Source organism: Schistocerca serialis, chromosome 1 (genome assembly GCF_023864345.2).
Source record: "Schistocerca serialis cubense isolate TAMUIC-IGC-003099 chromosome 1, iqSchSeri2.2, whole genome shotgun sequence".
NCBI classification, from domain to species: Eukaryota; Metazoa; Arthropoda; class Insecta; order Orthoptera; family Acrididae; genus Schistocerca; species Schistocerca serialis.
The window spans coordinates 838,571,080-838,595,729 of record NC_064638.1 but is presented as its reverse complement, the minus strand read 5'-3'; positions in this window follow the sequence as shown (position 1 = coordinate 838,595,729).

The window sequence follows — 24,650 nt, the reverse complement described above, 5'->3', positions numbered from 1 at the left end:
CGAATGTTGTCAAATTACGTGCGATTGTATGCTGATGGCTGTCCAGGCCATTTCACGTAGTCATGACATGTCTTTGCAAACATTATAAAATTTTTCTAAAAACTGGAAATGTGGAGAATAAAACACGCCAAGAAAAGAGGAATGCTACTTAACAAAACAGTGGTCTGCGAACATTATATTCCATGGTATTTGATCCTTTTCACATTTCGCTCCATCTGCGGAATCATGGTAATGATTTCCTAAGTTGGTTGTAGCTTTCCCAATGTTATCTACAAAAAGTGCACAATGATGCCACATATCTATGCAAAATTTTTTGTAAGGAAGTGGCGTCGTTTATACACCATGAGAAACGCAACATGCGTTAAACGTCAGTTGGGAATTCACGTTGACTCAAAGAAATAGATAACAACGACTCTTGCTCTATCAACCTCTGGTGCGTACTTTTCAAGACACGCGCCATTGCTCCCTGTTTTATTGATGGGACTCTTAATACACCCATGTTCTTAATATATAGAGCTACTGTAGTTATTGGAAGACAGCCCCACTGGACATACGGCAGTTAGTGTGGTACCTACATGAAGGGTGTCGCTATCATTCCGCTCATGTAATGAAAGTCCGTCTTAAGAGGAGATCAGGAAAGCATTAGAAAGCATTGGAAGGGTTATTCATCAAAGGCAAAATGGTCTGCACATTCATCAAACTTAACAGTACTATGGTTTGACATGTTGCAAAAATTAAAATAAGAGGTCTACTATAAAACAGTGACGAATCTCGAACAAACGAATTGCCTTATATCACGGCCCTGTGCTACCGTTAACTTAAGATAAAATACAACGTGCAGTATTCTTTCTCCAGAATCACTTTATATCGTATCGCAGTGCTCAAGGTCAATATTTGAGTATTTGGTATGACAGCTGTGAAAATGAACTTAGAACAGTACTTGAGTTACGTGCATGCTTACATGTGGTTTAGTGGAGCAGACCTTTGTGGAACCTCTCCTCCTGCGGCAGGGTATTGGCATGTGGCGCTGCTATCTTGATGGTATGTGATCAGATCTTCAGCTGCCAACTAGAACAACGAAAGTACACATTGGGGGGGGGGGGCGGGGGGGAGGGGTGGACCGAGCGAGGTGGCGCAGTGGTTAGCACCCTGGACTCGCATTCGGGAGGACGACGGTTCAATCCCGCGTCCGACCATCCTGATTTAGGTTTTCCGTGATTTCCCTAAATCGCTCCAGGCAAATTCCGGGATGGTTCTTTGAAAGGGCACGGCCGACTTCGTTCACCGTGCCCTAATCCTATGAGACCGATGACCTCACAGTTTGGTCTCTTCCCTCAGGCAACCCAACCCAACCCACATTGGGGGGTTGCAGCCATTTAAGGGTTGTCCGGATGTGATTCCAGGCATGTCACAGGAAGGGGAGAGGAGAAAGAGAGAGTGAAGAGAGGTGTTCAGTGCAGGGAAAAGCAGGAAGACAAACTACAGCATGATGTACTGTATGCTTTGTGATCCAGAAAGCAGTAGAGTATTTGTAGTTTTTTGTTTTTTGTTTTCTTGTTATGTGTCATTGGGTTTGCGTAGATTAATAAGGCATTGTATTTTCATATGTTTTATGTGTTTTAGAGTATTGTGAGCCTGTTGGGGACAACAGTCTTTTTGAAGAGGGAGGAAGGGTGATGGTGATCACTGTCCCCAGGTCACTGAAAAGGGGAGCATTGAGCAAGTTGGTAGAAGTAAAAAACTGAGGAGGTATTGCTGATCTCGGCAGTTAACAGCTGGTATGCCATAATGACAAGGGAGTAATGATGAACCTACCATAGAGGGAAGGTAAAGGTATGTTCAGCCAGGGTGATATGCACCAATCTCGACATGTGCAGGGTGCAGTTATTTTTAGCCAGGAGGGAATAAATATACTGTCCAAGGGACATCATGGAGCCCAAATTGACTTTGCAATGGGCCAGGATGCATTGGATCTTCTCCGCCTACGAAAATTTGACAATAGTAGGAAGTTGTTTTGAGCAGGGAGTATTTGCAGAAGCGAAATGTATAGAGCTCGAGGGGAGCGCAATTTTAATCTGCGTGCAACATAATAGGACCAACCTACCACCTGCCAGCGTCAGTTTCAGGAGTCATGCAACTGAATGCTACACAGCTACAGCTGTACTGGCCAGAAGGAACTTCAGAGTTTTTGCCAAGGCAGAATCTGACCCTGTTAAATAAAACTCTGGAGTGCGGTCTGTTGAGGTCAGTAAACCAGTTTATTTCAGAGTAAGAGGGGCGCATATCAGCCGAACAGCTTCTGCAGCATCTCCCTCAATATAGGGAAAGGCAACGACAAGTTACGATCATCTTGAGCACCCCAGTGTCAAGTGCCATAGCAGCCTTAACTTTGTTATGTGTTGTTTCATTCTGATCAAGCGGAGAGCCAGTTCCAAGAGGGAACCGACTGAAGTGAAAATCCCAGTGGATTGGATACCAAGGGCATAAGACGGCTAGGTCAGTGGTTGATCGAGCATTAAGTGGAGTGGTCGTCCAGTAAAGAATTTTTACGTTTTGTCTCATGTCATGTGTCTTAGGAGGAGTAGATCATATCTAAGTTTCCTAATAGTAGTAGTAAATATGTCATATGTACGTGCCCACCCAAACAAGTTTAAGAGAAGCTAGAGGTCGTCCCAAGGGCTGGGTCTTTCCGAAGGGGTGAATAATTTAGCGACACCACCGTTTAGATGGTAAAAGGTTATCTTCAGTGTAATGTTTCTGAGCGCACAAGTTACATCCAGGTGCAAGCCTGTTGACACTAAATTATGTTACCAGCGGTTGGGAAGTAGAATGGCGGCCACAGGGCTTACTCACAGCAGCAGATGAGGCGCCAGCGTTCCAGTCCACAGCAGGTCGCTGGTTCGACCCCCTGAGGCCAACGCACAGTCTGCAGCCAGCCAGTGGTGGGCCACGGCAATGCTCGCCACTGCAGACAGTGTTGTTGGCTCCCAACACACGCCAGAGGCATCCTGAGGCAAGGGCCACAGATACGGACACCAGATCGCAGGTGCTTGTTGTCACCACGATCATAGCCACGCTGGCGAGGAAGCACGCCGCGGGTCGCCTTGCAGATCGCAGCGGGCTGCGCTGAGATGCCATGGACGGAGACTGCTGAGTCGACTGCTGGCGCATCCTGACGTCGCTACTCTGCGGCCGTACAATGCCGACACGCAGTAGGGCATTGCACGGGTCACTGAGGCAGCCATTCCGCGCCAAGCCGTCTTGCAGGCACCGAAGTGGTGTCCTCAGCATTGCAGGACGCAGTGATGCAGACCGAGAGGAATAGATGCACTGTAGCTGGAAATAATGAATCACTTGGTAAACTCGGACGAGTTTTAATACGGCGCATCCTGACAGTTTCGATTTTTATCTAACATCCCTCTAGACCTGCCAGTGACATCTACACTTTGGAGACAGTTCTTTTGCTAGTTTGTAGCTCGGTGAATAAAATGGAAATGAAGGGGCGAGAATGATATAGTCCAAAACCACACTTTTCTCAAAATACGTTTTTTGTGTAGCTCAACAGAGGAAGCTACTGCGTAAATATTTTAACTTTCCCTCAATAGATGGCAGACCAGTTCACACTTGTTGTTCTCATACTGTGAGGAATCAGTCTTTTTCACGTCTGAAACAACCCAAACAGGACAAATTGTTGGTGCTAAAATTCTTGGTTCTGGATATAAATGAAAAAATAAGTGCTGGAGGAAAATTTATGACTGTGTAGAGCAGATATTCAATTCTTTTTGGGACATGGGTGATTTCAACTGCCAAAATAATTACCTTCTGAGCAATATTAAGATGCTACAAGTGAAAAGGAGGTAACTATGATTAATGATAATTTGATATTGATTTTTATATCATGTAATTTTTATAAATAAAATATTATTATTTTGATTAATAAATTTCACTTTTTAAGGTACCCAAAGAAAAGGAAAAGCACAATTTCACGGCGAATGGTCACTTTTTCGTACCAGGTGAAGGTTAATGGCTGTAATATTTTGGTATGCAGAGAAGCATTTTTAAGTGTGCATGGGCTTCAGAACAATCAAGTACGTCTTAAGAACTTACAAAAATAATTGCGTAAGGGACACTCGACTTCTCCAAAAGACAGAAGAGATATTTAACGATTAAATTAATGTCGCTTCCAAGAAAAACCACAATTTTATTCTGTTGTGCTTATTTATCCAGTGTTTTCCTTTACATTTCATATCCAGACACAAATTCAATAAATTTGTCTGACCTGGGTATTTACCTTTAAAATCACTTTTTCTTTCTTTCTATAAAAAAAGGGAACCCATCAAGGAATTCTTTTGGATAGGATGGTGGTGGCTGAATGCATGCAGGTACCTGTCCGTCTTCGTGGGCTTTCTATAAGCTCTGGGTTCAAGTTCCCATCAGGCTCACCGCAAACTTCCACATCGAGAAAAGGCAATACCCCGTCCTTTCCTATCTCCAAGGTGAAGTGAATTTTTCTTTGCTGATGATTGAGATGTTGATGTAAGTTCTGAGGCTCTTCTTCTCCTTGTGGCCGCATGATAAAAGTGTCGTTATCGTATCGTAGCCAAGATTTTGGGCGTAATGGCGCCGACGTGAGTTCTGTTTCTTTGAACGCTTGTATATAAATGTCTGCTGTGACAGCCGATAGAGGGACCCATAGCTACACCGTCCGTCTGTTCATACAAATCCCCTTTCCAGCTGGAACAGGTGGTCGTCAAACAATGGCGCACTAGGTAGCAGATATCGGGTGCCATGCGTTCCTCCAAGATATACATGGCATCTGTACGGGTAAATTCGTGAATAAAGACTTCACGTCGAAACGGACCTTTATATCGGTACCCGAGACACGCTTCTTTTTTTTCTTAAGTGCTACAAAGTGTGTGGATTCCTTTACGTATCAATCTATGTGGGCCACTAGATGTCTAAGCTTCGGAGCCTTTTGCTAGTGTGTAGGTCGGTGAATGAATACTACTCACTATCGGCTGCAAAGGAAAGGTTTGTTTGTGGACTTTTGGTACACAATATATTCTTGGTGGAATTCTCGACGTCGAAGTTTACCGTAAACCTGATGGGACGTTCGGACACAGAGTTTATGGAAAGCTCAAAATCACGTAGAGATTCAGTCGTGCTCACAAGTATCCGAACGACCTGAACTGCATTTTGTCTGATTCGCATGCAACCGGCATAACGCGGCTGTCTAGCAGGCCCTCTAATCGCCCCTTCGTACAGTCGTTTGACTATTGAAAATGGTTCCAACATGTCACCACTAGAAAACACTGCTCTGTATCGCAGTAACTCAAGATATAAAGTAATACCACGATGCTACAAATATCATGGAACACCTTATCACAATGAAGACTGTCCTTAAGGCTTGTAAGCTCACATTTATTACAATAAATGACATACCTGAAATATTACCACTCTCATTATTACGTCAGGTAGGTAATGCACGTAGTAAGTTCGTCGTATTCATGATTTCCTCTTCAAAGTAACATACAGTACTTATTATTTAACACAAAATGACATTAAAAATTTAAATTATTCACGAGCAGTAAGTTGAGAAAATGTATCAACTTCAAGTGACACGACGAACCGTCTCGTTCTGCATATGGATTCAAACCCAGGTCAGGCAAACTAAGAAATGATTTCATGACTGACGCAAACTAACAGTCATTCCTCATTAGGCATACAGAGAGATATACCTCGACTTTAGAGAGTATCAGTTAGCAAATATCAACTTTAAATTACATAACGCAAACATTTTTAAAGGACGCTAATACCTACCCAGCATCTATTGTCCCTGTTAACGAACTACGAGAGATGTTAAATATTGCTTCCTCATAAGTAACTTATATGAAAGGCTGTGAGGCAAAGCTTTGTGTTGGACAGGGATTCGAACCCAGAACCTAATCAGATTGATATCGAGCACAACCTACCGTGATACATCGGATTTTCTCGGCAGTAACTAGATGTTTTAACTGAAATGACGAGACGAAAGATTAATTTTTCCTTCGTATGACTCCAACCCGGCACATATCGCTGTTATATTCTAGAGAAAACGAACGTTAAATATGGGTTTGTTGCACCAGCAGCGACATGTGAGCATGTTTGAACTAGAAATAATATGTCGAAGAGTTCAGTGCTCACTGGGAATAGAGCCTCGCAAATATCCTTGTTGACTACGCACAAAGAGACGTCAGCTACAGAATTTTTCTCCACCAGCAGCTCAGAATAACATCTTGAATTTACAGTGATCTCGAAAATAGTTCTGTGTCCCACTGGGAGTCAAAAACGTCAGATGCATTAAAGATGCATTAAAGATCGAAATCATTATTCACCAGCAGACAGGTGTTCTCATGCTAGAGCTTGATAATACATAATGAAATCTTTAGTGTCGGGCCAGGATTCGAACCCATTCACGCGTAATAAGTGGAGATGTTGAGGAATCTGCAGTTTTGAACAAACAACAAACTGTAGCTGAGCTGTATTGTCACAAAGGGATCAAATTCCGCGTTAAGGGCTGTCTGAGTAGCATTCTCAGTTCAGAACCAATTTTATTGACATACAGAAGCTCAGATAAAAGATGGAGTAAGTGTCCTGTGACCATACATAGCGTTTGTTTCGTCACTAGAAATAAATAACTAGTATAAGTAAGGTTACTGGTCATAGAGTTTCTACATGTCGCTACTCCAGACTTTACTGTGGTTCCAACTAACGTCTACTTGGCAGGGAAGGAATATTATCTTTAATGTGAATTTCAGACCACACTGCCATTATATCTTCTTCACTTGGTGTAGTCAGAAGAGAATGGAATCTTTCTGTCACTATCTAAAACCATTGGCGGAAGTCGGAATCGAACCCAGTCCATAGATATAAAAAAATTCCCATCAGTCCAACAGACCACCAAACCCTCTCTTCTGTGACTCATTTTTCTATCGTAAGGCAATTGTGCCACACTGGATGAGAATTCTGACACACAGGCTCCCTGTAGTAAATTGCAGCATGTTCAGCTATTTCATTTACTTGGTTGACCGAATCACTATGAACTAGCTGCCTCGGCTACCCAGTGCATACATTCGACTCCATTATGTAATAACCGAAATAAAATCACGTAACGGCCACATACACAGAACTGCCAACAGTGTAGGATGCAGAAAATTAAATAGGTAGTGTTCCTTTCCACTTGACCTATTCTATTCCGCTATCTGTTTGAAAAAAAGGTCATGCAGCACAACAGAAAAGCTGTAACTGTTTCTGTCAGAGGTCTAGACCCGGCCATTTGCATTATCTCGCAGCGCTGTGGCATGCAGAAGTTCTGGAGGAACTGTTGTTCAGCTCTGAAGCTGTTGCAGCTATGTGCCAGCTAGTAGCGTAATGGTAAGTGTCATGCAACATACGTAACATGTCGCGAGTTCGAATACATTTACTGCTAATTTTTTTTAAAACGCAATTCTGCTGTCTGCTGAAGTTACCAATCTAATGGAACTATGAACATAATTCCCTTCACTTCTCAACCCAAAATAGTCGCATGTGGAAAAAGGGCTAAATTCTGTGACATTTTGTTCTTTTCAGGTTTAATAGACAGCCATGCGGCAGATGCATATCGAAGCTTTCGTATTATGTATGGGGAGAGCGCATCTTGCCCAAATACGTCAGAAAAGTATTTTCTACATTTGCTGTCGTGTGGTAGTGGCATTTTATTCTTCTTCAAACATTGTTTGACAGCTTTAACTCAGAACAAGTTTTCCACATGCATGTAATCGATAAACTGCATGTGCATCTTCAGACTGTTATAGATAACATCAGAGAATTCGCATATATCGTTGATGATTAATTTCGCTCTCATGTTTACTATTGTTTCAACAACACTTACGAAAACTGTGCACTGTATTATAATAAATGAAATCAAACTACTCACGATAACCTTACGACGAAAGTCTGCTTGAATAAAACTGAGTATTTGTACACAAGCATGCCTGTACGACTTGAATTAGTGAAATACTACTCACTCACATTTTAATTTGGTCTGTGTTTCATTGGTATGCTGTGTCATACTCAAGAGGTATGCAAATGTGGCATTTCATAAATATAGTTATGTATTTCTAGAAACCCAAAATGTGCTTGTCAGCAGCGGAAAGAGGCGTTATTTGTTGTGCAGCATTGTAAGTTTTTCACCATTGCACTATGAACTGAAAGTATTTTCTTATTGATGTTTGATCTGACTGCTTGTAGCTCTTTCACAGATGGGGTAAAAATCGTGTAAGTCAGTGAGACTGGAACTGCGAACTACAACAGACGCTTTTTCACAGGTCAGCACGTCACCACAGACCTGGCGAAGGGGTATGTGTCTGAAATACCTCTTACGAGGCCAACAGTGGCTATAACTCATAAACCGCTATTTAAAGACGCGATTAGTTGCGATTTCCACCTGCAACGACTTTCCTGGGCTGAAAACCGTAAGTTTACAATCTTTGTTACACCTCAAGCGATAATGACTGAGATTACTCACTGGAGATGACAGGTAAAATCAAGTGAACTTTGAGGCTTAATTCCGTGCACATAAGGAAGCTACTCGTCGATCACAGAGTTGCTAAACATACGTTGCCTTGTTGCCAAGTCTCATTTACAGTACCAGCAGGAAGAAGACGAACCGATGTGATCCTACAGCGGGCTGGGAAGTGACCATAGCTGACGTCTCCAAGTAGCAGCTCCTAAGGCCTGGAATACGTAATGCGTCTGATTCGCATTTCTGAAACTAGGTTTAGAGACTGGAGTGTAGTTACTAAAAATACTCAGAATTGACTGCAAACTAAGCATCGTAAATGAGTAACTCTCATAGTTGTTTTTTATTTCTTTCATAAGTGTACTCAAAACTAAGAAACTCGTTCACAGGCGTTTTCGTGCCTCACCGATAGTCGAGCACAACAAACAAATAAAAAAAAAGAATGTGTGTGTGTGTGTTTTGTGTGTTTGCGTGTGTGTGTGTGTGTGTGTGTGTGTGTGTGTGTGTGTGTGTGTGTGTGTGTGTGTGTGGCAGAGAGACAGAGAGAGAGAGAGAGAGAGAGAGAAATAAAAAAGAACGAGAGAGAGAGAGTGTGTGTAAAAAATTGTTGTAAAGAAATTGACTCATGGTACGTAAAGAAATCTTTCATTTATAATGACACGTTCCACATCATTACGAAGTGTCGTATTCATAATTTATGGAACAAGAATTAATCTAATCTAATCTAATCACATCATATTGATGACTAGTCATGAAGAGTCATGAATTGCCGAAATTTTTTGCCAATACCGGTAACCAAATCTAAACTTGAAAATAAAAGACGACAATTTATCTAATAAACCGAGGCTCCTATCAAGACCCTTTTGTCCCTGTTAACTAACCACGAAAGATATCTGATATAACTTCATTCTAAAGTAACAAATTGTGCATGCAATTAAAGATGAAGTGCACGATGTTAAGTTCTGTGACAGAGATACGAACGCCACACGTAATCGGATTGTTAACTAAGGAAAATCAAATGTTACGTATTGGTTTTTCTTCCTAGCTGCTAGGTGTTTTAATCCAAAATAAGGATACAAACTTTATTGCCTAAGCGACAATCGAACTGCACCCCTACCGTTCGTCCACGAATATAGCTTAAGTATCAGTTGCTTACTCACCAACAGTAAGATGTGTGCGTGGGTGACCAGAAATAACGACAGCTATTGCGATTGTTGCCAACACATCAACAGACTTTAAAAATGCACGTTAATTTTCACTAGCAGGTGGGTGTGCACTTGATAGGGCTTGAAATGAAATTATGAACATTTTTGTACTGGATCCTTTGGAGGAGACCTAGAGAAGGTTGCAATCTTGGGAAAAGGAACGAAATGATTGAACTATACTGTTCCGAGAGATTCAGATCCTCGAAAGAGGAGATACGATGTCGAATCACAGTCCAGCACCAAATTTTTCAACGTCTCTTTGTAATGTCTCTTGCAGCGGTCCCTCCGCGATATTTTCAGAAATTTTATAAACTATGTAACTCAGTACATATCTCGAAATATCTCTTCTTATCTTACCGATTCCTAAACTTTAATATACGATGATTATCAATGCAAAGTAGTTTCAAGCCCTATTATTCCTTGGAGCGTCCATTTACAGAGCCTATGATGCCTAGAAGAGTCTTTACATCCTGCTGACATGAGAATAGCATAATCTCCGCGTCAGATGGCCGGGTCTAGACTTCTGAGAGAAACAGTTACAGCTTTTCTGTTGTGATGCATGACCTTTTTTTACAAACAGATAGCGCAATAGAATAGCTCAAGTGGAAAGGAACACTTCCTATTTAAATTTCTGCATTCTACACTGTTGGCAGTTCTGTGTAGGAAGCAGGTACGTGATTTTATTTCGGTGATTACATAATGGAGTCGAATGTATGCACTGGGTAGCCGAGGCAGCTAGTTCATAGTGATTCGGTCAACCAAGTAAATGAAATTACTGAACATGCTGCAATTTACTACAGGGAGCCTGTGTGTCAGAATTCCCATTCAGTGGGGCGGAACGGCGTTACGATAGAAAAATGAGTCACAGAAGAGAGGGTTTGGTGGTCTGTTGGACTGATGGGAATTTTTTTATATCTATGGACTGGGTTCGATTCCGACTTCCGTCAATGATTTTAGATAGTGACAGAAAGATTCCATTCTCTTCTGACTACACCAAGTGAAGAAAATATAATGGCAGTGTGGTCTGAAATTCACATTAAAGATGATATTCCTTCCCTGCCAAGTAGACGTTAGCTGGAACCACAGTAAAGTCTGGAGTGGCGACATGTAGAAACTCGATTGCCAGTAACCTTTCTTATACTAGTTATTTATTTCTAGTGACGAAACAAACGCTATGTATGGTCACAGGACACTTATTCCATCTTTTATCTGAGCTTCTGTATGTCGATAAAATTGGTTCTGAACTGAGAATGCTACTCAGACAGCCCTTAACGCGGAATTTGATCCCTTCGTGACAATACAGCTCAGCTACAATTTGTTGTTTGTTCAAAACTGCAGATTCCTCAACATCTCCACTTATTACGCGTGAATGGGTTCGAATCCTGATCCGGCACTATGATTTCATTATGTATTATCAAGCTCTAGCATGAGAAAATCTATCTGCTGGTGGATAATGATTTTGATCTTTAATGCAGTTTCATTCGTTGTCAACACTACCGATATCTGACGTTTTTGACTCCCAGTGGGACACAGAACTATTTTCGAGATCACTGTAAGTTCAAGATATTATTCCGAGCTGCTGGTGGAGAAAAATTCTGTAGCTGACGTCTCTTTGTGCGTAGTCAACAAGGATATTTGCGAGGCTCTATTCCCAGTGAGCACTGAACTCTTCGACATATTATTTCTAGTTCAAACATGCTCACATGTCGCTGCTGGTTCAACAAACCAATATTTAACGTTCGTTTTCTCTAGAATATAACAGCGATAGGTGCTGGGTTGGAGTCCTACGAAGGAAAATATTAATGTTTCGTCTCGTCATTTCAGTTAAAACATCTAGTTACTGCCGAGAAAATCTGATGTATCACGGTAGGTTGTGCTTCGATATCAATCTGATTAGGTTCTGGGTTCGAATCCCTGTCCAACACAAAGCTTTGCCTCACGGCCTTTCATATAAGTTACTTATGAGGAAGCAATATTTAACATCTCTCGTAGTTCGTTAACAGGGACAATAGATGCTGGGTAGGTATTCGCGTCCTTTAAAAATGTTTGTGTTATGTAATTTAAAGTTGATATTTGCTAACTGATACTGTCTAAAATCGAGGTATATCTCTCTGTACGCCTAATGAGGAATGACTGTTATTTTGCGTCAGTCTCGAAACCTTTGCTTAGTTTGCCTGACCTGGATTTGGATCCATATGCAGAACGAGACGGTTCGTCGTGTCACTTGAAGTTGATACATATTCTCAACTAGCTGCTAGTGGATAACTTAAATTTTTAATGTCATTTTGTGTTAAATAATAAGTACTGTATGTTACTTTGAAGAGGAAATCATGAATACGACGAACGTAGTACGTGCATTACCTACCTGACGTAATAATGAGAGTGCTAACATTTCAGGTATGTCATTTATTGTAATAAATGTGAGCTTACAAACCTTAAGGACAGTCTTAATTGTGATAAGGTGTTCCCTGATATTTGTGGCATCGTGATATTACTTTATATCTTGAGTTACTGCGATACAGAGCAGTGTTTCCTAGTGGTGACATGTTGGAACCATTTTCAATAGTCAAACGACTGTACGAAGGGGCGATTAGAGGGCCTGCTAGACAGCTGCGTTATGCCGGTTGCATGCGAATCAGGCGAAATGCAATTCAAGTTGTTCGGATACTTTTGAGTATGACTGTACCTGCATGCATCCTTCACCACCATGCTACACAAAATAAATCGGCGTTGCATACTTCAAGTAAGAGGGTCAACACGATCAGCGACGAACACAATCTCAAAGCTGAACCACAGAATCGCAGGTCCATTTTTGGAGCTAATGGCTACGACATGAGGATGATACATAAAACTATGGCGCCAAAGGAGGAGAGCAATAGGGAAATGCACGGACCACCGTCATGCTACCATACGTACAAGGGTCATAGAAGATAGGTCTAAATTCTGCGTCGGGCAGGTATTAAGCCGATTTTTCGTAGTAACAACAAAATTAAGGCGTTCTGGGCCCGACGAAAAATGCAATTGACAATTTTCATGCCGCCGGAGTTTATGAAATCGGATGCGACTGTGGACTGGTGTATGTAGGCCAGACAGGGCGTCGAATAAACACAAGGTCATCTGAACATGAGAGATATATCCGTCTCAACAATATATCAAATCAGCAGTGTCAGATCATTAGGAACAGTACAGGATGAAAAACTGAATCTCGAGAGGCCGTCGTACTGGCGAAACAGCCATTTAGCTTGAGGAGGAAGATCTGAGAGGTTATAGAAACAGCCAGGCGACCCGACAACATGAATGGAGAAGACGGGTACCGACTCCCAGCGTCTTGGCTGCCAGCAGTGACAGCCTTGCAGTAGGACAGCTTTCGCAAAACAACTGGCGCGCATTAGGCCACAGCGGTGGATGGTACACAGAGTGCTGAAGCGCCTTAGGCTATACTAGGCAGTTAGTAAACAACGCTATTCTGCAGTAGCCGCTCAATTTCCCCTTCGCCGATTTCCACCAATGGCAAGCAATAAAGGAAACTCCAATGGAAAACGCCTATTTCCGTCAATGATAAGACACTATGGAAAGACCAGTTGAAGAATACCTAATACCCTTCCTCCTCATGTTCATATCCAGTGACAGCACTCCATACATAGTATATAAGTAATTACACTAGCGCCCATTCAGCAATTAGCAATATACTGTGAGGCAGGTGTCTTGCAATAGTCGCCGAAACATCAAAATTTTGCAGTTGACAATTCGGTCGCAAACCTGGAAGTATTTTATTGCCTAAGCAGTAGAAACATTTGCCTTGTGTGGGCGGGCATTACTTTTCTGAGATGTGAGCCCAGTAATGGCTTCCCATCAGGGGCAAGAAAACGGGGCGTAGAATATTTGACGTTCCGCTGTGGTCTAAGGGTACCGTGGATGACAGCTAAGAGGTGCTGTTATGATCAGAAATTGCACCCCACATATTCACTCCTGGATGTGTGACCGTTTGCGGACGACTGTTAGGGTGGCAGCCCACCACTTCAGTGATGAGTCCCGCTTCAGTCGGAGCACCGGTGACGCTTTCATCCACGAGTGTTCTCCACCAAACAACAGACATGAGAAGCTGGATAATGCATTTGTACCGTCATACCCACATAACTAATCACTGTCTTTATAAACACGTTTCTTAAACACTCTCTTCAGCGGTCGGTTTCCATTATCAGCAAATGTCATCTTAGGTTCTTTACAACAAGCTTCTCCTCATCAGGAAAATGTTAAAAGTTAGTACCTTCTAAATTAGTTATGCAACTCATTTTCACTTGAACTCCACAACCTAGGAACTATGTATCCGTCAACTTCTTACTGCCCAGAAAATCTCAGACATAGCAGCTCAAAGAAAAAACTTTGTGTTCAATTCGCTCTGAGCACTATGGGACTTACTGCTGAGGTCATCAGTCCCGTAGAACTTAGAACTACTTAAATCTAACTAACCTAAGGACATCACACACATCCATGCCCGAGGTAGGATTACAACCTGCTACCGTAGCGATCACGCGGTTCTAGACTGTAGCGCCTAGACCGCTCGGCCACAGAGGCCGGCCCCGTTATCAATTACTAAAACCCTCTGTCACCTTGAACTGCCTCATCAACTATATACATGGTTCTTAGAAATAATAGTCATGCAAGTGACGAACAGTACGGCTGCAGTAACAGTCACAATTCGAATATTCTAGTCAATTTACCAAATGTGACAATATTAGCATTAAACCTAAGCTCTATTTACGATTCGTAAAAGTACGAAATGTATTTACGGTGATGAGAAAACGATTCCCGCGAATCTGTACCTTCATAAAAAATTTGAGAGTGAAATCAAATTATTTTGATCGCTGTTGATATATAAGTACCGGTAATATTGTGGATGGCAGAATTTCTTTCCTTAGCGGCTTGGATAACAAAGTAAGGCTTTGGGAGGAGAGACAGCTGGGAGAAGCAACCTCTGTAGGGTGGTACTACGTAACGGAGAATGTAGAACCGTTTCCAGACGCAGAGTTTGTACGCCGTCTGCATCACCTTGCGACTTCAGTGGGGAGCATCCTACCTGGCCCTAGGACGGGCCTCTACTCATCCGTGCCCGACGTACCACGGTCCGCACTGTCCGCCAAGCAGTTGCTGTGGTAGTACAAACCCCATGAGTGTGCTTCGAGCCCAGCAGCCTTTTTGGATGTGTTATAAGACAATCTGAAAAAAGAAATGCTGACGTTCAATTTAGATGTAGTGGGAGTTAGCGAAGTGAGATAGAAAGAAGACGATTTTTGGCCAGATGAGTGTAGGGTACTATCAACAGTAACAGAAAATGGGGTAACGGGAGTGGGATTCGTTATGAATAGGAAGGTAGGGCAGAGATTGAGATACTGCCAACAGTTCAGTGATAGGGTCGTTCCCATCATAATCGACAGCAAACCAACACCGGCAATGATAGTTCAGGTATACAGGGTTTTACAAATGATTGAAGCGATTTCACAGCTCTACAATAACTTTATTATTTGAGATATTTTCACAATGATTTGCACACACATACAAAAACTCAAAAAGCTTTTTTAGGCATTCACAAATGTTCGATATGGGCCCTTTTAGTGATTCGGCAGACATCAAGCCGATAATCAAGTTCCTCCCACATTCGGCGCAGCATGTCCCCATCAATGAGTTCGAAAGCATCGTCGATGCGAGCCCGCAGTTCTGGCACGTTTCTTGGTAGAGGAGGTTTAAACACTGAATCTTTCACATAACCCCACAGAAAGAAATCGCATGGGGTTAAGTCGGGAGAGCGTGGGACCATGACATGAATTGCTGATCATGATCTCCACCACGACCGATCCATCGGTTTTCCAATCTCCTGTTTAAGAAATGCCGAGCATCATGATGGAAGTGCGGTGGAGCACCATCCTGTTGAAAGATGAAGTCGGCGCTGTCGGTCTCCAGTTGTGACATGAGCCAATTTTCCAGCATGTCCAGATACACGTGTCCTGTAACGTTTTTTTCGCAGAAGAAAAAGGGGCAGTAAACTTTAAACCGTGAGATTGCACAAAACACGTTAACTTTTGGTGAATTGCGAATTTGCTGCACGAATGCGTGATTCGCACATTGTGTCTGTTCACTTAACCATTAAGAAAAAATGTTGCTTCATCACTGAAAACAAGTTTCGGACTGAACGCATCCTCTTCCATGAGCTGTTGCAACCGCGCCGAAAATTCAAAGCGTTTGACTTTGTCATCGGGTGTCAGGGCTTGTAGCAATTGTAAACGGTAAGGCTTCTGCTTTAGCCTTTTCCATAAGATTTTCCAAACTATCGGCTGCGGTACGTTTAGCTCCCTGCTTGCTTTATTCGTCGACTTCCGCGGGCTACGCGTGAAACTTGTCCGCACGCGTTCAACCGTTTCTTCGCTCGCTGCAGGCCGACCCGTTGATTTCCCCTTACAGAGGCATCCAGAAGCTTTAAACTGCGCATACCATCGCCGAATGGAGTTAGCAGTTGGTGGATCTTTGTTGAACTTCGTCCTGAAGTGTCGTTGCACTGTTATGACTGACTGATGTCAGTGCATTTCAAGCACGACATACACTTTCTCGGCTCCTGTCGCCATTTTGTCTCACTGCGCTCTCGAGCGCTCTGGCGGCAGAAACCTGAAGTGCGGCTTCAGCTGAACAAAATTTTATGAGGTTTTCTACGTATTTGTAATGTGTCGTGACCATATGTCAATGAATGGAGCTACAGTGAATTTATGAAATCGCTTCAATCATTTGTAATAGCCCTGTACTTGTCAACGTCCCGAGCGGCATATGAAGATATACAGAAAATATATGAGGATATTGAACGGGTAATTCAGTACGTGAGAGGAGACGAAAATCTAATAGTAATGAGGGACTGGAATGCGATTGAAGGCGATGGAGTAGAAGAAAGAATTATGGGGTAATATGGACTTGCTACTAGGTATGAGAGAGGAGAAAGACTAATTGCGTTATACAATAAATATCAGGCAGTTCTCTTCAAGAATCACAAGAGGAGCAGATCTACTTGGAAAAGGGCTGTAGATAGAGGATGATTTCAGTCGGATTACATCACTGTCAGGCAAAGATCCTGATAGGAAATACTGGATTGTAGGACGTACTCAGGAGCAAACATAAGACTCGGTTCGCAATTTTGTAGTGGTGAAAGGTAGTCTAAGCTTAAGAGGTTGGTCTGTGTGAAATGAAGCGGAATACAGAAGTACAGGGTGATTATAATTAAAGTCTGCGACGTTCACCTGGACTATCTCAATGCAGGATCGCGGTCTACTTGTAAAGCTATGTTACAAGAATAATGACTGTGCGCACGTCGCTCTCCCGAAGTTCCGGACACTGAAGCGTTTGAAAAAAAGCGTTGGTCCGACGACTGCCGTGAGTCTGGAGAAAATGATTCGGAAATTCAGAAAGACTGGTTCTTTTGGTGTGCAGCCTGGTAGAGGGAGGAAACGAACTGAATCAATGTCAGTGGAAGCAGTCGCCAGAGGAATGCAGGAGACGAGTGGTGGTGTGCAAACCTGTAGTGCACAGAGAACTGCGCGTACATTGGACACAGTCGTGAGCACGGTGCGAAAAATCCTCACAAACATTCTTCTTTGCTGTCCATTCAAAATTACCCATGTGGACGATTTGCTTCCTGTTGACCTGTCACCAAGAGAGACCTTTGCTTTAGAATTTCTTGCCCGAATGGAAGTGAACAATGACTGGCCGTGTAAGATTTTGTGGACAGACGAAGCCCTCTTCCATCTGACAGGATATCTCAATGCACAGAACTGTCGAATATGGTCAACGGAAAATCCACAAGCAAATCAACTAGTTTCCATTCAGAAAAAGTCGCCGTGTGGTGCGGTTTTACGACTTCATTTATCTTAGGGCCATATTTTTTCGAAGGGGCAGGTGCTTCCGGCCCTGTTACCTGTACCGTCACTGGTAAACGCTATGAGTGTCTTTTGTGCAACCACGTCATTCCAACGACACGGATGTGTGGATGGGATCATTTTTATGCAAAATGCCGCACTTCTGCACACTGAAAATCCAGTTAAACAACTCCTGAAGCGCCATTTAGGAAGTACTAAAATTATCTGCCGCCATTTACCTACAGTCTGGCCGTCCCGATCACATAATCTTAATCCGTGTGACTTCAGGCTGTGGGGCTATCTGAAGGATTTGTGTTCACTGTTCCGATTGTAAACTTAGCTGCATTGAATGCAATCATTGCGCAACACGTTCTGAACGTGACCCCAGAAACACTTCGATCAATTAAATAATACGCTGTTTCTCGATTTCAACTTGTTGCAGAAAACGGTGGACAGTATATTGAACGGTTTGACGCTAGTCACACGGAAATTAATAATCCAATTTGATTTTTATTGATGCTTTATATGTTAATTTTTTTTTTTTTTTTTTTTTTTTGCCCTCAGAACAATCAAAAACCGATTTTTCCCATCCGATGTGATACGCCCTTGCTGTGGTGGATGGGCTTAAGTAACTAACAGTATCACACCTGAACACCTATGCACACTGAGTAGAACAGTTGTTTAACGTCAAACGTACACCGTAGGCCTCGTTGTACGATTCATTTGTCATGTATGGTCGACCACTGTTAAATTATAATGCTTACAGCCCCATCATTTTCTAACTATTTATTTTTCTTCTGCCATACGTTTTCCTCCTTCTTCGATATTCCATGGCAATTTGACGTCATTCTGACCAGTGGTGTTATTTCTACAGCGGTTTGAAAGTTTAACTTTAATTATAATCACTCTGTGCTAAGAAATGAAAAGATTTCTTGAATTTCTCTGTGGCTATAGATACTGGGCTAAAGAATAGCTCAGTGCATTTAAAAAAGAATGGATATCTCCAAAAACGGCAAACACAGATGTTGAAAGGAGAACTACAGATACAGAGAAGGTAACTGCAAAGAAATCCCTGATAACAAAGGATATCCTTCAGCAGATCGATGAAAGAAGGAAGTACAAAAATGTTCTGTATTCAGGCATACAGGGAGCTAAGGCGATATGGCTGCTTGAAAAATGCGAAGAAGTCGAAAACGAAGTGATTGTCGGAGAGACTGACCCAACAGATTAAAAAGTCAAAACAAACTTCGGTGAAATTATGAACAAGTGTGGTAAAGTTCAGAGTGCAAATGGGAATTCCACCGCAAAACGCAAAGTAGAGAGCGATTAGGTAGAAGGAGTACACTGAAGGCCTCTACGAGGAGTAAGACGTGTCTAATGACAGGAGTCGATATAGAGTAGATGGGGGATCCGGTTTTAGAATTTAAAAGATCTTGTAAGAATTCAGATCGAATAAGGCAGAAAGAATCGAAAACATGCCATCTAAATTTCTAAAATCATTTGAGGAAGTGGCAACAAATAACTATTCACGTTGGTGTGCGGAATATATCAGTCTCCCCACATACCATCCGACTACCGGAAAAATATGATCCTCACAATTCTCAATATTGCAAGAGCCGACAGGTGGGAGATTTATGGCATAATCATCTTAATAGTTTATGAATCTAAGAAGTTGACAATTATAATGTACAGAAGAAAAGGAAATAAATTTGAAGACATGTTACAAGGCGATCAGATTGCCTTTGGGAAATGTAAAGGCAGCAGAGAGGCAATTCTTCGTTGCGGCTGATTGTGGAAGCAAGGCTAGGAAAATCAAGACACATTCATAGGATTTGTCGACTTCAAAAGCGTGTCCGACTATTTCAAACTGTGCAAGATATTCGAAATTCAGAGAAAAATAGCGATAAACTACAGGGAAAGGCGGTTAGTACACGGTATGTCCAAGAACCAAGCGGGAAAAATAAGGGTGAAATACCAACAACGAAGTGATCCGATTAAAATGGGTGTTAAGACATGGATGTAGACTTTCGCCCCTACTGTTCAATCTACACTCCTGGAAATGGAAAAAAGAACACATTGACACCGGTGTGTCAGACCCACCATACTTGCTCCGGACACTGCGAGAGGGCTGTACAAGCAATGATCACACGCACGGCACAGCGGACACACCAGGAACCGCGGTGTTGGCCGTCGAATGGCGCTAGCTGCGCAGCATTTGTGCACTGCCGCCGTCAGTGTCAGCCAGTTTGCCGTGGCATACGGAGCTCCATCGCAGTCTTTAACACTGGTAGCATGCCGCGACAGCGTGGACGTGAACCGTATGTGCAGTTGACGGACCTTGAGCGAGGGCTTATAGTGGGCATGCGGGAGGCCGGGTGGACGTACCGCCGAATTGCTCAACACGTGGGGCGTGAGGTCTCCACAGTACATCGATGTTGTCGCCAGTGGTCGGCGGAAGGTGCACGTGCCCGTCGACCTGGGACCGGACCGCAGCGACGCACGGATGCACGCCAAGACCGTAGGATCCTACGCAGTGCCGTAGGGGACCGCACCGCCACTTCCCAGCAAATTAGGGACACTGTTGCTCCTGGGGTATCGGCGAGGACCATTCGCAACCGTCTCCATGAAGCTGGGCTACGGTCCCGCACACCGTTAGGCCGTCTTCCGCTCACGCCCCAACATCGTGCAGCCCGCCTCCAGTGGTGTCGCGACAGGCGTGAATGGAGGGACGAATGGAGACGTGTCGTCTTCAGCGATGAGAGTCGCTTCTGCCTTGGTGCCAATGATGGTCGTATGCGTGTTTGGCGCCGTGCAGGTGAGCGCCACAATCAGGACTGCATACGACCGAGGCACACAGGGCCAACACCCGGCATCATGGTGTGGGGAGCGATCTCCTACACTGGCCGTACACCACTGGTGATCGTCGAGGGGACACTGAATAGTGCACGGTACATCCAAACCATCATCGAACCCATCGTTCTACCATTCCTAGACCGGCAAGCGAACTTGCTGTTCCAACAGGACAATGCACGTCCGCATGTATCCCGTGCCACCCAACGTGCTCTAGAAGGTGTAAGTCAACTACCCTGGCCAGCAAGATCTCCGGATCTGTCCCCCATTGAGCATGTTTGGGACTGGATGAAGCGTCGTCTCACGCGGTCTGCACGTCCAGCACGAACGCTGGTCCAACTGAGGCGCCAGGTGGAAATGGCATGGCAAGCCGTTCCACAGGACTACATCGAGCATCTCTACGATCGTCTCCATGGGAGAATAGCAGCCTGCATTGCTGCGAAAGGTGGATATACACTGTACTAGTGCCGACATTGTGCATGCTCTGTTGCCTGTGTCTATGTGCCTGTGGTTCTGTCAGTGTGATCATGTGATGTATCTGACCCCAGGAATGTGTCAATAAAGGTTCCCCTTCCTGGGACAATGAATTCACGGTGTTCCTATTTCAATTTCCAGGAGTGTATACATCAAATACGCCGTGACAGAAATAAACGAAAATTTCGAGATTGGAATTGAAATTCAAGGTGAAGTGATATCAATGATAACACTCGCTGATTACATTACTATCCCTAGCGAATTATTGTTCAAGAACTGCTGAATGGAATGTACGATCCAATGAGTATGGATTGAGAGTAAATCTAAGAAAGACAAAAGTGATGAGAAATAGCAGAAGTGAGAACAGGAGAAACTTAACCTAAGAATTGTTGATCACGAAGTGGATGAGGTTAAGGAATTCTGTTACCTAAGCAGCAAAGTGATCAGTGACGAACGTAGCAAGGAGAACGTAAAAAGCAATGTAGCTTCGACAAAAAAGACATTCCTGGTCAAGAGAGGTCTGCTAGTGTCAAACATAGACCTTAATTTCAGGAAGAAATTTCTGAGAATGTACATTTTGAGCGCAGAATTGTATGGTAGTGAAACATGGACTGTGGGAAAATCAATAAAAAATTGAATCCAAGTATTTGAGATGCTAGTGGTGCTAGCGAAGAATGCTGAAAATTGTGTGGACTGATAAAGTAAGGAACGAGAAGGTTCTCCACAGAATCGGTGAGGGTAGGAATAATAGAAAATACTGACAAGAAGAAGGGAAAGGATGATATGACGTTTGTTAAGACTGGAGGGAAAACTTCATGGTACTAGAAGGAACTGTAGAGGCTAAAACTTTTAGAGGAAAAGAAAGAAATACATCTGGCAAATAATCGAGGACAACTCGTACTCTGAGGAAGAGAGCAAATTGTGGCGGCCTGCATCAAAACATTCAGAACACTGATGACTCAAAAAAATTATAATAATAAAATAAAAATAATGCAATAGGGCGTTAGACGACCAAATGTAATTGTTGTAAGATATTTCGTGGTATATGTATTGGGCTTTCCAAACAAATATACAGCGTAAAATTACTGGGACTTGTGCAACACTGCAACAGTACCACGCATCGCTACTGATACTTATTAAGTTGGAACACTGATTACAACTTACTTCAGGTAAAGTACGAGACTTTGAAAACCGCCAACGTACGTGATAAATCATCGTGAGATAACGACATTCCATACAGTCAGTCTGACAGAGAAGCGGTTGTGAAATCGTTCAATGTGACGTCAGAGGTTGGCGGCTTCTCGCCAACCCTTTCTGTTCTGATTGTCTCAGTTACCTTGTAATCCACAGGTTCCCAGCCTGTGGTAACTACCTATCTGGGGAGTAAACTGAAATTTTCTGAGAAGAAAAACAAAAGGATTCAGTTGTGTTCCACACACGACACTAAATTATTTTTAAAATATCTTTTATATTATCACTATATCGTAAGACTGTAATACTGGTTACGTAAGTTCCCAGTAATTACATTTTTATATTTTATATTCTGGCAATAGCGTGTGATACAATGTGGTGGGGGTTACAACTTGTGAATCGAATGTTTGGATATTTGTTGATATAGTTATTCTCTACGCATATATACTTTGGCCCACGCATATATCTCATGAAAATTCTCCGAGCTGTAGGTAATTCCCGCAAAAGACCAGAAATTTTTCCATTATTCATTTCGCAATGATAAACGAAGTTGTTTGGTTGGTTGTTTTGGGGAAGGAGACCAGACAGCGCGGTCATCGGTCTTATCGAATTAGGGCAGGACGGGGAAGGAAGTCGGCCGTGCCCTTTGAAAGGAACCATCCAGGCATTTGCCTGGAGTGATTTAGGGAAATCACGGAAAACCTAAATCAGGATGGCCGCACGCGGGATTGAACCGTCGTCCTCCCGAATGCGAGTCCAGTGTCTACCCACTGCGCGATAAACGAAGTAATTGACAACATAAAATAACAGTATTTACTTTCTGCTACTATACCTTTGTAAGGCCTACACAGTATTATTATTATTATTATTATTACTAGTGGTAGTGGTCAGATACAAACCATTGGCACCCTGATGTATACCAACGGCGAAAAGTTCAGAAGGATGAGTCCGGCAATTAAGTCATTTGCAGACAGTAAATAAGATGGACACATTTTAGCTCGGTTTATTTTAAACAGGGGATGTCGCCAGGTCTCTGTATGCTACAGAGTGCGCTGCCACACCCAAAGCAGCTGCGACGTTTTGGTATCCCAGGCGGCTTGAACGAAAAGAGCTTGTAACTGTTAGCGGGATATTGACAGGCAATCGGCATCTTGCGTTATTATTCTACCAAGTATCAGACCATGGGAAGGCATGGACTACGATCCTACTTGCAGGGAGCTACTAATCCGAATGGGTGCTGGGGGAAACATGATAGAAATCGCAACACAAATAAAAGATTTAGTAACCAACACGAAGAGACATGATCTGAAAATAGTGCAGAACACCGTAACCAGGAGCATCCTCCACACATTCACAGAACGACATATACGAAAGAGCATTGACCTACGAATACGTACGGGTACAGTGCGAGGAGAAAATACTGAGAAATAGGCTAAGGCAACATAAGGGAATGGCTGACTTCTGTGAACCTTCTGTGTGGAAAAGTACTCTCCATCGCCAAATGACCGAAGCAGTGATTGAATCCGAGAATCCTTACTAGACTGTTCCCGAAGTAACCAACCGTTAAACTTTATCAAAGCACGGCGGAGCGCTCCTATAGAAAAGACGCGGTCGCGGGCGAGACGGCAGCTGGCGGACCATCCAAGAAGACAATGCAGAATGTCCCGGAGAGGCGATTTCCCAGGGGTTTTGTTAGTGTGCCTCCGGCTAAAAAAAGTACTTCTGGTGGTAACTTGCTGGTTAGTCAAGCGGTTAGACGTCGCCTGCTGGGCCACAGAATTGGACGCTTTTTACCACAGAGCTCTCCTAACCTGGCACAGCCTCGCGCATTGGAACGGTGAGCTTTTCTATGTTTCTTAAGGCCAAGGAGATTCTACGTTGTTGAATCTTGAAACTTTTCAACGGTCACCACCGCACTGAATAAATTATTAATTTCTGTCAATGTAACGCCAGCCAAAATCTGTAAATATGGAATTGTTTTTATAAGGCTTCTTTCCTTCTTGTAATTACTCATGTGGCTTAATTCGTGGTTGAATCTTTAGATAATTCGATATAAAGTTGATACTCAAATTATGGACACAGCAGCGGCTTGTTCCACATTAAAATGTCCCGAAATTGTCACCTGCTTTCATATTCATTATTAACGTATAGACTTTTTCATCGTTTCCGGCCCTGCGCAGCCTACCACGCGCTTGTCACGGCACGTGGCGTTTCTGAGAGGGTTCATGACTCGATATGTTGTAAGTTGACGTCTACCTTCAGTATAGATGATTAGTTCTCTTTTCTGGGATGAAATGTGGGTAACATTCACCATGTACAGGGAACTGTTTCATCACTCTGTAAAGAGAGGATTTTCAGAAAGAAGCAGTACCAGTTGTCTCAAAAAATCTTTAGTTTGAGGTTTAATAAAACAGCTATAAAAACTAAATACTATTAATGATTCACCGCCTTCAAAATAAAAGTGTACCAAGAAAATCATTTTCCATTCTAAACTTTATT